Source organism: Cryptomeria japonica, unplaced genomic scaffold, assembly GCF_030272615.1.
Source record: "Cryptomeria japonica unplaced genomic scaffold, Sugi_1.0 HiC_scaffold_1386, whole genome shotgun sequence".
Taxonomy (NCBI): Eukaryota; Viridiplantae; Streptophyta; class Pinopsida; order Cupressales; family Cupressaceae; genus Cryptomeria; species Cryptomeria japonica.
Genome location: NW_026729852.1, coordinates 13,976 through 25,000, shown reverse-complemented (window position 1 = coordinate 25,000; position 11,025 = coordinate 13,976). Strand labels below are relative to the sequence as shown.

General features: G+C 63.3%; 1 non-coding gene across 1 annotated transcript; it reads right to left on the bottom strand.

Moving 5' to 3' along the window:
• Positions 1-4,066: 4,066 nt before the first annotated feature.
• LOC131873281 (5S ribosomal RNA) lies at positions 4,067-4,185 on the bottom strand. Its single transcript, XR_009371267.1, has one exon. It is a non-coding gene; the product is annotated as a 5S ribosomal RNA (ribosomal RNA).
• Between the last annotated feature and the right edge of the window lie 6,840 nt (positions 4,186-11,025).

The window sequence follows — 11,025 nt, the reverse complement described above, 5'->3', positions numbered from 1 at the left end:
GTGCACGAAGTCGGAGCCCGGTTTGCCCCGGGTGTGCACCTCGGGTGCGCACCTCGCGTGCACCTTCGCTGCGGTGGGCACCTTGGCTGGGTTGCGCGCCTTGGTGGGCACCATGCAGTGCACGAAGTCGGAGCCCGGATTGCCCCGGGCGCGCACCTCCGCCAGGGTGGGCACCTTGGTGCGCACAACTTGCCTGGGCTGCGCACCAGGAAGGGCTCAAGATGGCACCCGCGTTCCGTTTTTTTCACTATCTTTCAGAACGGAAATTTTAAAATCTCGTTTTTTTTTGCCTTTTCTGGAAATTAGTGAAGGCAGCGCATCAAAGGTGCGCAACGCTGGTGCGAACCTGGGAGCGCTCCGATGTGTGCTCCAAGGTGCGGCGTGCACGAAGTCGGACCCCGGTTTGCCCCGGGTGCGCACCTCGCGTGCACCTTGGTGCGCACACCTTGGCTGGGTTGCGCGCCCTGGTGGGCACCATGGTGCGCACCAAGGAGCGCTCCGAAGTGTGCTCCAAGGTGCGGCGTGCACGAAGTCGGAGCCCGGTTTGCCCCGGGTGCGCACCTCGCGTGCACCTTCGCCGCGGTGGGCACCATGGCGTGCACGAAGTCGGAGCCCGGTTTGCCCCGGGTGCGCACCTCGCGTGCACCTTCGCCGGGGTGGGCACCTTGGTGTGCAGACCTTGGCTGGGTTGCGCGCCCTGGTGGGCACCATGGTGCGCACCAAGGAGCGCTCCGAAGTGTGCTCCAAGGTGCGGCCTGCACGAAGTCGGAGCCCGGTTTGCCCCGGGTGTGCACCTCGGGTGGGCACCTTGGTGCGCATGCCTTGCCTGGGCTGCGCACCAGGGCGGGCTCAAGATGGCACCCGCGTTCCTTTTTTTTCACTATCTTTCAAAACGGAAATTTTAAAATCTCATTTTTTTTTGCCTTTTTCTGGAAATTAGTGAAGGCAGCGCATCAAAGGTGCGCACCTCGCTGCCCACCACGGTGCGCAACGCCGGTGGGCACCCGGGAGTGCTTCGAAGTGTGCTCCAAGGTGCTGCGTGCACGTTGTCGGAGCCCGGTTTGCCCCGGGTGCGCACCTCGCGTGCACCTTCGTCGGGGTGGGCACCTTGGCTGGGTTTGCCCCGGCTGCGCTCCGAAGCGGGGTTATTGGAGCGCCGCCTCTTTTTTTGTCGGAGCGTTTGGTGGGGTTTCTCGCATTGGCTCTTCCGAGGCCCGGTTGCCACCCTGGCGCGCACGAAGTCGGAAGTAGGGTTAATTGCCCGGGTGCGCACCTTTGCCAGGGTGGGCACCTTACCTGGGCTGCGCACCAGGGCGGGCTCAAGATGGCACGCGCGTTCCGTTTTTTTCACTATCTTTCAAAACGGAAATTTTAAAATCTCCTTTTTTTTTTGCCTTTTCTGGAAATTAGTGAAGGCAGCGCATCAAAGGTGCGCACCTCGCTGCCCACCTTGGTGTGCTCTGAGGTGCGCACCCGGGAGCGCTACGAAGTGTGCTCCAAGGTGCGGCGTGCACGTTGTCGGAGCCCGGTTTGCCCCGGGTGCGCACCTCGCCTGCACCTTGGCCGGGGTGGGCACCTTGGCTGGGTTTGCCCAGGGTGCGCTCCGAAGCGGGGTTACTGGAGCGCCCCCTCTTTTTTTGTCAGAGCGTTTGGTGGGGTTTCTCGCATTGGCTCTTCCCAGGCCCGGTTGTTGGGTGCGCTCCCACCCTGGCGCGCGCGAAGTTGGAAGTTGGGTTAATTGCCCGGGCGCGCACCTTCGCCAGGGTGGGCACCTTGGTGCGCACACCTTGGCTGGGCTGCGCACCAGGGCGGGCTCAAGATGGCACCAGCATTCCCTTTTTCTCACTATCTTTCAAAACGGAAATTTTAAAATCTCGTTTTTTTTTTGCCTTTTATGGAAATTAGTGAAGGCATCGCATCAAAGGTGCGCACCTCGCTGCCCACCTTGGTGTGCTCCGAGGTGCCCACCACGGTGCGCAACGCCGGTGCGAACCCGGGAGCGCCCCGATGTGTGCTCCAAGGTGCGGCGTGCACGAAGTCGGACCCCGGTTTGCCCCGGGTGCGCACCTCGCGTGCACCTTGGTGCGCACACCTTGGCTGGGTTGCGCGGCCTGGTGGGCACCATGGTGCGCACCAAGGAGCGCTCCGAAGTGTGCTCCAAGGTGCGGCGTGCACGAAGTCGGAGCCCGGTTTGCCCCGGGTACGCACCTCGCGTGCACCTTCGCCGGGGTGGGCACCTCGGCTGGGTTGCGCGCCCTGGTGCGCACCAAGGAGCGCTCCGAAGTGTGCTCCAAGGTGCGGCGTGCACGAAGTCGGAGCCCGGTTTGCCCCGGGTGCGCACCTCGCGTGCACCTTCGGCGGGGTTGCGCGCCCTGGTGGGCACCATGGTGCGCACCAAGGAGCGCTCCGAAGTGTGCTCCAAGGTGCGGCGTGCACGAAGTCGGAGCCCGGTTTGCCCCGGGTGCGCACCTCGCGTGCACCTTCGGCGGGGTTGCGCGCCCTGGTGGGCACCATGGTGCGCACCAAGGAGCGCTCCGAAGTGTGCTCCAAGGTGCGGCGTGCACGAAGTCGGAGCCCGGTTTGCCCCGGGTGCGCACCTCGCGTGCACCTTCGCCGCGGTGGGCACCATGGCGTGCACGAAGTCGGAGCCCGGTTTGCCCCGGGTGCGCACCTCGCGTGCACCTTCGCCGGGGTGGGCACCTCGGCTGGGTTGCGCGCCCTGGTGCGCACCAAGGAGCGCTCCGAAGTGTGCTCCAAGGTGCGGCGTGCACGAAGTCGGAGCCCGGTTTGCCCCGGGTGCGCACCTCGCGTGCACCTTCGCCAGGGTGGGCACCTCGGTGCGCACACCTTCTCAATGTTTTCTTGCCTTTTCTGGAAATTGGTGAAGGCAGCGCATCAAAGGTGCGCACCTCGGTGTGCTCCGAGGTGCGAACCCGAGAGCGCTCCGAGGTGCCCACGAAGTCGAAAGTCGGGTTAATTGCATTGTTTTCCCCGGGTGCGCTCCGAGGTGCGCAACATCGGCGCGCACCAAGGAGGGCTCCGAAGTGTGCTCCAAGGTGCGCACGATGGCGTGCACCTCTGGTGCGCACGATTCGGAGCTCGGTTTGACCGGGGTGCGCACACCTTGGCTGGGTTGCGCACCTTTTGTGCGCTCCAAGGTGCGCACGAAGTCGGAGCTCGGTTTGCCCCGGGTGCGCACCTTCGCCAGGGTGCGCACCTTGATGCGCACGCCTTGGCTGGGCTGCGCACCTTGGTGGGCGCCATGGTGCGCACCTTTCGTGCGCTCCAAGGTGCGCACGAAGTCGGAGCTCGGTTTGCCCCGGGTGCGCACCTTGGTGGGCGCCATGGTGCACTCCGAGGTGCCCAAGATTGGTGCGCACCAAGGAGCGCTCCGAAGTGCGCTCCAAGGTGCGCGCGAAGTCGAAAGTTGGGTTAATTGTCCGGTTTGCCTCGGGTGCGCACCTTGCGTGCACCTTCGCCAGGGTGGGCGCCTTGGTGCGCACACCTTGGCTGGGCTGCGCACACCTTGGCACCCGCGTTTCCTTCATTTTAAATTTTTTTTTTTTACAATCTCTCAAGTGGGAAATTCTATAATCTCAACTTTTTTTGCCTTTTCAGGAAACTTTTGAATGGAGCGCATCATTGGTGCGCTCCGAAGTGTGCTCCAAAGCTCTCTCCAGCTGCGTGCACCTGCCCCGGCCGCGCACCCGGCCCCGCCCAGCTTCGCTCACCTGTCCCGGGCGTCTGGTGCGGAACCTTAGAGTAAGAAACATCACCGTGCACCTTGGCCAACGTGCGCGACTCGACCGAGCGCGCACTGGCCGAGGTGCACACCGATTTCACCTGGGTGCGCGCGCAGCACCTCGGGCGCACCGGGGTGCGCGCACAACGCCCGGGTTGCACCGTGGCCTGTGTGCTCGGGGCGCCTCGGGTGCGCGCTCGGTGTCGCCCCCGCGCGCGCGGTAGTGCGGGCAGCGCACCCCGGCCCGGCCCGGCCCCGACGAGAACGCAAACGGGCAAAAGGTTTATTCAAATAGCATTGCGATGCCCGGCGAAAAACTAAAAAAGGGTGCAACACCGGGACTTCCCGGGAGGTCACCCATCCCAGTACTACTCCGGCCCAAGCGCGCTTAACTGCGGAGTTCTGATGGGATCCGGTGCACTAACGCTGGTATGATCGCACCCGTTATGAGCTTGTCGCAGTGTGTACTTAGCAAACCGCGACCCACGTGCGAATCCACCCCGGCCACCCACCCCCGTCGAGGTGCACACCCTCCCTCGCGAAGTGCGCCCCGTTCGCCAAGTGTGAGCCCTGCCCGGGTGCGCGCACCTTGCTAGGGCGTCGGGTGTGCACCCGGCCCGGCCTACGTGCGTGCACCTGTAGGGGGCGTCGTGTGCGTGCAGTGTCCCGTCTGCAACGCGGTGCCCACACACCACCTCGGGCGCAACGACCTGCGCTCACATGTGGGCCGAGTGCACCTTGGTGCATGTTCGGGGCGCCTCGGGTGCACGCTCGATCTTGCCCCGGTGCACCAAGGCGCTCGGTTTGCCCCGGGTGCGCACTTGGTGCAAGGTGGGCACCCAAAATAGGGATCAAGCACCAAAACACAAGTTTCGGGATGCAAAATGGGACCCAAGGACCACAAATGCGTTCCAAGACCCATGATGGGTCCACGAGAACAAAAATGTGTTCCGAGACTTAATAAACAAATATTGGGTTTTAGGAGAAGAAACATGCTCTGATGCCCAAAACGAGAATCGACCCCGAAAAGGCCACAGGCCAAAAGTGGGATGCGAGACAAAAAAAAATGGGACCCGAGGACCAAAATTGGGTTCCCAGGTCGAAGACAGGGCAACCGGACAAGAAACGACCTCTAAGGCTCGAAATGAGTCCCGACGACTAAAACTTGACAAGAAGCACCCATCAGGCACCCAACTCGACACCCATGGGATGCCGACCCACCCGGGCTTCCACCTAGCACACCTTGGCACCCACCCACCCTCGCACCCAACCTCGCACCCAACTTAGCACCTTTGAACCCACATTGGCACTCACCCTGACCCTGGCACCTTGGAACCCACATTGGCACTCACCTTGACCCTGGCACCCACCTTTGCACTCACCTTGGGACCCACCCTGGCTCCCACCTCGGCACCCACCCAGACACCCACCTTGGTTCCTTGGCACCCACCTTGGATCCTTGGCACCCACCCCGACACCCACCTTGGCACGCAACTTGGCTACTTGCCACCCACCTTGGCTCCTTGACGCCCACCCCGACAACCACCCCGTGACCTACCCTGGCTAGGGTTGGTGCACACCCACCCTGGTGCCCACCTTGGCACCCACCCTATGACCCACCTTGGCACGCACCTTAGTACCCACCCCGTTACCCACCCTAGGACCCACCCCGTGACCCACCTTGGCCAGGGTGGGTGCCTTGGTGCGCACAACTTGCCTGGGCTGCACACCAGGGCGGGCTCAAGATGGCACCCGCGTTCCGTTTTTTTCACTATCTTTCAAAACGGAAATTTTAAAATCTCATTTTTTTCTTTTTTTTGCCTTTTCTGGAAATTAGTGAAGGCAGCGCATCAAAGGTGCGCAATGCTGGTGCGAACCCGGGAGCGCTCCGATGTGTGCTCCAAGGTGCGGCGTGCACGAAGTCCGAGCCCGGTTTGCCCCGGGTGCGCACCTCGCGTGCACCTTCGCCGGGGTGAGCACCTTGGCTGGGTTGCGCGCCCTGGTGCGTACCAAGGAGCGCTCTGAAGTGTGCTCCAAGGTGCGGCGTGCACGAAGTCGGAGCCCGGTTTGCCCCGGGTGTGCACCTCGGGTGCGCACCTCGCGTGCACCTTCGCTGCGGTGGGCACCTTGGCTGGGTTGCGCGCCTTGGTGGGCACCATGCAGTGCACGAAGTCGGAGCCCGGTTTGCCCCGGGCGCGCACCTCCGCCAGGGTGGGCACCTTGGTGCGCACAACTTGCCTGGGCTGCGCATCAGGAAGGGCTCAAGATGGCACCCGCGTTCCGTTTTTTTCACTATCTTTCAGAACGGAAATTTTAAAATATCGTTTTTTTTTGCCTTTTCTGGAAATTAGTGAAGGCAGCGCATCAAAGGTGCGCAACGCTGGTGCGAACCTGGGAGCGCTCCGATGTGTGCTCCAAGGTGCGGCGTGCACGAAGTCGGAGCCCGGTTTGCCTCGGGTGCGCCCTGGTGGGCACCATGGTGCGCACCAAGGAGCGCTCCGAAGTGTGCTCCAAGGTGCGGCCTGCACGAAGTCGGAGCCCGGTTTGCCCCGGGTGTGCACCTCGGGTGGGCACCTTGGTGCGCATGCCTTGCCTGGGCTGCGCACCAGGGCGGGCTCAAGATGGCACCCGCGTTCCTTTTTTTTCACTATCTTTCAAAACGGAAATTTTAAAATCTCATTTTTTTTTGCCTTTTTCTGGAAATTAGTGAAGGCAGCGCATCAAAGGTGCGCACCTCGCTGCCCACCACGGTGCGCAACGCCGGTGGGCACCCGGGAGTGCTTCGAAGTGTGCTCCAAGGTGCTGCGTGCACGTTGTCGGAGCCCGGTTTGCCCCGGGTGCGCACCTCGCGTGCACCTTCGTCGGGGTGGGCACCTTGGCTTGGTTTGCCCCGGCTGCGCTCCGAAGCGGGGTTATTGGAGCGCCGCCTCTTTTTTTGTCGGAGCGTTTGGTGGGGTTTCTCGCATTGGCTCTTCCGAGGCCCGGTTGCCACCCTGGCGCGCACGAAGTCGGAAGTAGGGTTAATTGCCCGGGTGCGCACCTTTGCCAGGGTGGCACCTTACCTGGGCTGCGCACCAGGGCGGGCTCAAGATGGCACGCGCGTTCCGTTTTTTTCACTATCTTTCAAAACGGAAATTTTAAAATCTCCTTTTTTTTTTGCCTTTTCTGGAAATTAGTGAAGGCAGCGCATCAAAGGTGCGCACCTCGCTGCCCACCTTGGTGTGCTCTGAGGTGCGCACCCGGGAGCGCTACGAAGTGTGCTCCAAGGTGCGGCGTGCACGTTGTCGGAGCCCGGTTTGCCCCGGGTGCGCACCTCGCCTGCACCTTGGCCGGGGTGGGCACCTTGGCTGGGTTTGCCCAGGGTGCGCTCCGAAGCGGGGTTACTGGAGCGCCCCCTCTTTTTTTGTCAGAGAGTTTGGTGGGGTTTCTCGCATTGGCTCTTCCCAGGCCCGGTTGTTGGGTGCGCTCCCACCCTGGCGCGCGCGAAGTTGGAAGTTGGGTTAATTGCCCGGGCGCGCACCTTCGCCAGGGTGGGCACCTTGGTGCGCAAACCTTGGCTGGGCTGCGCACCAGGGCGGGCTCAAGATGGCACCAGCATTCCCTTTTTCTCACTATCTTTCAAAACGGAAATTTTAAAATCTCGTTTTTTTTTTGCCTTTTATGGAAATTAGTGAAGGCATCGCATCAAAGGTGCGCACCTCGCTGCCCACCTTGGTGTGCTCCGAGGTGCCCACCACGGTGCGCAACGCCGGTGCGAACCCGGGAGCGCCCCGATGTGTGCTCCAAGGTGCGGCGTGCACGAAGTCGGACCCCGGTTTGCCCCGGGTGCGCACCTCGCGTGCACCTTGGTGCGCACACCTTGGCTGGGTTGCGCGGCCTGGTGGGCACCATGGTGCGCACCAAGGAGCGCTCCGAAGTGTGCTCCAAGGTGCGGCGTGCACGAAGTCGGAGCCCGGTTTGCCCCGGGTGCGCACCTTCGCCGCGGTGGGCACCATGGCGTGCACGAAGTCGGAGCCCGGTTTGCCCCGGGTGCGCACCTCGCGTGCACCTTCGCCGGGGTGGGCACCTCGGCTGGGTTGCGCGCCCTGGTGCGCACCAAGGAGCGCTCTGAAGTGTGCTCCAAGGTGCGGCGTGCACGAAGTCGGAGCCCGGTTTGCCCCGGGTGTGCACCTCGGGTGCGCACCTCGCGTGCACCTTCGCTGCGGTGGGCACCTTGGCTGGGTTGCGCGCCTTGGTGGGCACCATGCAGTGCACGAAGTCGGAGCCCGGATTGCCCCGGGCGCGCACCTCCGCCAGGGTGGGCACCTTGGTGCGCACAACTTGCCTGGGCTGCGCACCAGGAAGGGCTCAAGATGGCACCCGCGTTCCGTTTTTTTCACTATCTTTCAGAACGGAAATTTTAAAATCTCGTTTTTTTTTGCCTTTTCTGGAAATTAGTGAAGGCAGCGCATCAAAGGTGCGCAACGCTGGTGCGAACCTGGGAGCGCTCCGATGTGTGCTCCAAGGTGCGGCGTGCACGAAGTCGGACCCCGGTTTGCCCCGGGTGCGCACCTCGCGTGCACCTTGGTGCGCACACCTTGGCTGGGTTGCGCGCCCTGGTGGGCACCATGGTGCGCACCAAGGAGCGCTCCGAAGTGTGCTCCAAGGTGCGGCGTGCACGAAGTCGGAGCCCGGTTTGCCCCGGGTGCGCACCTCGCGTGCACCTTCGCCGCGGTGGGCACCATGGCGTGCACGAAGTCGGAGCCCGGTTTGCCCCGGGTGCGCACCTCGCGTGCACCTTCGCCGGGGTGGGCACCTTGGTGTGCAGACCTTGGCTGGGTTGCGCGCCCTGGTGGGCACCATGGTGCGCACCAAGGAGCGCTCCGAAGTGTGCTCCAAGGTGCGGCCTGCACGAAGTCGGAGCCCGGTTTGCCCCGGGTGTGCACCTCGGGTGGGCACCTTGGTGCGCATGCCTTGCCTGGGCTGCGCACCAGGGCGGGCTCAAGATGGCACCCGCGTTCCTTTTTTTTCACTATCTTTCAAAACGGAAATTTTAAAATCTCATTTTTTTTTGCCTTTTTCTGGAAATTAGTGAAGGCAGCGCATCAAAGGTGCGCACCTCGCTGCCCACCACGGTGCGCAACGCCGGTGGGCACCCGGGAGTGCTTCGAAGTGTGCTCCAAGGTGCTGCGTGCACGTTGTCGGAGCCCGGTTTGCCCCGGGTGCGCACCTCGCGTGCACCTTCGTCGGGGTGGGCACCTTGGCTGGGTTTGCCCCGGCTGCGCTCCGAAGCGGGGTTATTGGAGCGCCGCCTCTTTTTTTGTCGGAGCGTTTGGTGGGGTTTCTCGCATTGGCTCTTCCGAGGCCCGGTTGCCACCCTGGCGCGCACGAAGTCGGAAGTAGGGTTAATTGCCCGGGTGCGCACCTTTGCCAGGGTGGGCACCTTACCTGGGCTGCGCACCAGGGCGGGCTCAAGATGGCACGCGCGTTCCGTTTTTTTCACTATCTTTCAAAACGGAAATTTTAAAATCTCCTTTTTTTTTTGCCTTTTCTGGAAATTAGTGAAGGCAGCGCATCAAAGGTGCGCACCTCGCTGCCCACCTTGGTGTGCTCTGAGGTGCGCACCCGGGAGCGCTACGAAGTGTGCTCCAAGGTGCGGCGTGCACGTTGTCGGAGCCCGGTTTGCCCCGGGTGCGCACCTCGCCTGCACCTTGGCCGGGGTGGGCACCTTGGCTGGGTTTGCCCAGGGTGCGCTCCGAAGCGGGGTTACTGGAGCGCCCCCTCTTTTTTTGTCAGAGCGTTTGGTGGGGTTTCTCGCATTGGCTCTTCCCAGGCCCGGTTGTTGGGTGCGCTCCCACCCTGGCGCGCAGCGAAGTTGGAAGTTGGATTAATTGCCCGGGCGCGCACCTTCGCCAGGGTGGGCACCTTGGTGCGCACACCTTGGCTGGGCTGCGCACCAGGGCGGGCTCAAGATGGCACCAGCATTCCCTTTTTCTCACTATCTTTCAAAACGGAAATTTTAAAATCTCGTTTTTTTTTTGCCTTTTATGGAAATTAGTGAAGGCATCGCATCAAAGGTGCGCACCTCGCTGCCCACCTTGGTGTGCTCCGAGGTGCCCACCACGGTGCGCAACGCCGGTGCGAACCCGGGAGCGCCCCGATGTGTGCTCCAAGGTGCGGCGTGCACGAAGTCGGACCCCGGTTTGCCCCGGGTGCGCACCTCGCGTGCACCTTGGTGCGCACACCTTGGCTGGGTTGCGCGGCCTGGTGGGCACCATGGTGCGCACCAAGGAGCGCTCCGAAGTGTGCTCCAAGGTGCGGCGTGCACGAAGTCGGAGCCCGGTTTGCCCCGGGTACGCACCTCGCGTGCACCTTCGCCGGGGTGGGCACCTCGGCTGGGTTGCGCGCCCTGGTGCGCACCAAGGAGCGCTCCGAAGTGTGCTCCAAGGTGCGGCGTGCACGAAGTCGGAGCCCGGTTTGCCCCGGGTGCGCACCTTCGCCGCGGTGCGCACCATGGCGTGCACGAAGTCGGAGCCCGGTTTGCCCCGGGTGCGCACCTCGCGTGCACCTTCGGCGGGGTTGCGCGCCCTGGTGGGCACCATGGTGCGCACCAAGGAGCGCTCCGAAGTGTGCTCCAAGGTGCGGCGTGCACGAAGTCGGAGCCCGGTTTGCCCCGGGTGCGCACCTCGCGTGCACCTTCGGCGGGGTTGCGCGCCCTGGTGGGCACCATGGTGCGCACCAAGGAGCGCTCCGAAGTGTGCTCCAAGGTGCGGCGTGCACGAAGTCGGAGCCCGGTTTGCCCCGGGTGCGCACCTCGCGTGCACCTTCGCCGCGGTGGGCACCATGGCGTGCACGAAGTCGGAGCCCGGTTTGCCCCGGGTGCGCACCTCGCGTGCACCTTCGCCGGGGTGGGCACCTCGGCTGGGTTGCGCGCCCTGGTGCGCACCAAGGAGCGCTCCGAAGTGTGCTCCAAGGTGCGGCGTGCACGAAGTCGGAGCCCGGTTTGCCCCGGGTGCGCACCTCGCGTGCACCTTCGCCAGGGTGGGCACCTCGGTGCGCACACCTTCTCAATGTTTTCTTGCCTTTTCTGGAAATTGGTGAAGGCAGCGCATCAAAGGTGCGCACCTCGGTGTGCTCCGAGGTGCGAACCCGAGAGCGCTCCGAGGTGCCCACGAAGTCGAAAGTCGGGTTAATTGCATTGTTTTCCCCGGGTGCGCTCCGAGGTGCGCAACATCGGCGCGCACCAAGGAGGGCTCCGAAGTGTGCTCCAAGGTGCGCACGATGGCGTGCACCTCTGGTGCGCA